Below are 2,466 nucleotides of genomic sequence, written 5' to 3'. Positions count from 1 at the left end.
CATAGAACCCAGCTTTTCGTATTATTTGCTCAGCATACAGGTTGAATAAATATGGTGAAAGAATACAACCCTGTCTCACACATTTCCCAATTTTAAAATATTCAGTGTTCCCATGTTCTGTTCAAACAACTGCTTCTTGGTCTAGGTACAGATTTCTCAGAAGTACAATTAAGTGTTCTGGAATACTCTGCTCGAAGACCAGACTCTGGAGAAGGACATTATGCTTGGTAAAGTGGAGGGTCAGCAGAGAATAGGAAGTTCTCCAATGAGATGAATTGTTATAGTGGCTTTAGTAATGGACACAAGTGTAACATAACATGTGAGGATTTTCCAGGATTAGGTAGTGTTTTGTTCTGTTGTGCATATGTTCCCATGAGTTAGAACCTACTCATCAACATTTAACAACAACATTCTATAACAAAGATAACATACAAAACAAACAAAGGAGCACCGCACGTCACCTGCACTAAAAGAATATTTTGCCTGTAATATCAAACATTGTGAAATTTTTGGAAGTGTTTACTATATTGGCTCTTATGATATGTCCTACTGACATATTTTCATTTTTCAAATAATTTGTGGTTATTATACCAAATGTTTGGATATTTGGGGACAATTTTAATTAGTTCAAATTACTCTTCATTTCAGAAGTTTCCTAGTATTAAACTAAAGTATTAAGCATAGAAGTAATATTTTAAGCAAAAAAAAAAAAAAAAAGCATCTTGAAACACAACACTATCTGTGATAAGATAATATCCAAACACCTAGAAGGAAGTGAATACAATTATTATTCAAATTTACGTATCAACCATTAAAGCCAGTGATGATGAATTTGGAGAATTCTACCAACCTATTCAGTCTGAAATTGATCAAACATGCAATCATGATGTATTAATAATTACTGGTAATTGGAATGCAAAAGTTGGAAACAGAGGAAGATCAGTAGTTGGAAAATATGGCCTTGGCAATCGCAACAGTGCTGGAGATCACGTGATAGAACTTAGTAAAACCAATGGCTTCTTCATTGCAAATACATTTTTTAAACAACATAAGATATGACTGTATATATTGGCTTCATCATATGGAATACACATAAATCAAATTGCCTACATCTGTAGAAAGGGGCAGTTGAGAAGCTCTATATCAGGAACCAAAACATGGCCAGGGGCAGATTGTGAAACAGTCATTTGCTCATATGTAAGCTCAGGGTGAAGCAGAAGAAAACTAAAGGACGTCCACTAGAGCCAAAATCTGACCTTTAATATTGCCAATCTGAATTTAGAGCTCATCTGAAGACCAGATTTGATACATTAGACACATATGATCAAAGACCGGAAGAGTTGTGTGATGACATCAAGAATATCATACATGAAGAGAGCAAAAAGTCATTAAGAAGACAAGAAAGAAGGAAAGCACCAAAATGGAGGTCAGAAGAGACTTTGTAGGTTCATTTTAAGCGTAGAGAAGCTAAAGCAAGTGGAAGAAATGAGGAGGTAAAAGTGATGAGCAGAAAATTTCAAAAGGCAACTTACAAAGACCTGGAGTTAGAACACCAAACAGGAAGACCACACTTATCATTTTTTAAGGTGACGGAACTGAAAAACAAAAATGAAAAAAAAAAGAAGCTTCTATTTACAATATTAAAGGATTCTATGGACAAAATATTAAATGATGCAGAAAGCATCAAAAGAAGATGAAAGGAATAAACAGAGTCACTGTACCAAAAAGAAATGATTCATACTCAACCATTTCAAGAGGTAGCATATGATCAAGAACCAATGATACTGATGGAAGAAGTTCAAGATGCACTGAAGGCATTGGAAAACAACAAGGTTCCAGGAATTGAATACTTATTGAAATCTTTCAACAAACTGACAAACTGATACAGCACTGGAGGCACTTACTCATCTATGACAAGAAATTTGGAAGACAGCTAACTGTCCAACTGACTGGAAGAGATCTATATGTGCTCATTCCAAAGAGAGGTTGGACAATATTATTAATATTACGTGCAAGTAAAATTTTGCTAAACATAATGAAAACATGGCTACAACAGTATATTGACAGATAACTGCCAGAGGTTCAACACAGATACAGATGAAGATGTGAAACTATGTATATCATTGTTGATATCAGATGGATTGTGGCTGAAAACAGAGACTACCAGATGTTTACCTGTTCTTTATTGACTATGCATAGACTTTCAATTGTGTGAATCATGACAAGTTATGAACAACAGTGTAGAGAATGAGTATTCTGAAACACTTAATTGTGATCATGAGGAACCTGTACATAGAGGCAGTTGTTCGAACAGAAAAAGGGAAGAGTGAATGGTTTAAAATTATGAGAGGTGTGCACCAGGGTGGTATTCCTTCATCATATTATTCAATCTGTATGCTGAGTACATGATCTGAGAAGCTGTGTTATATGCTGTAGAATGTGGCATAAGGATTGGAGGAAATTCAT

This window comes from Chrysochloris asiatica, unplaced genomic scaffold (genome assembly GCF_000296735.1).
Source record: "Chrysochloris asiatica unplaced genomic scaffold, ChrAsi1.0 scaffold00088, whole genome shotgun sequence".
Taxonomy (NCBI): Eukaryota; Metazoa; Chordata; class Mammalia; order Afrosoricida; family Chrysochloridae; genus Chrysochloris; species Chrysochloris asiatica.
Note: the sequence above shows the minus strand (reverse complement) of the source record.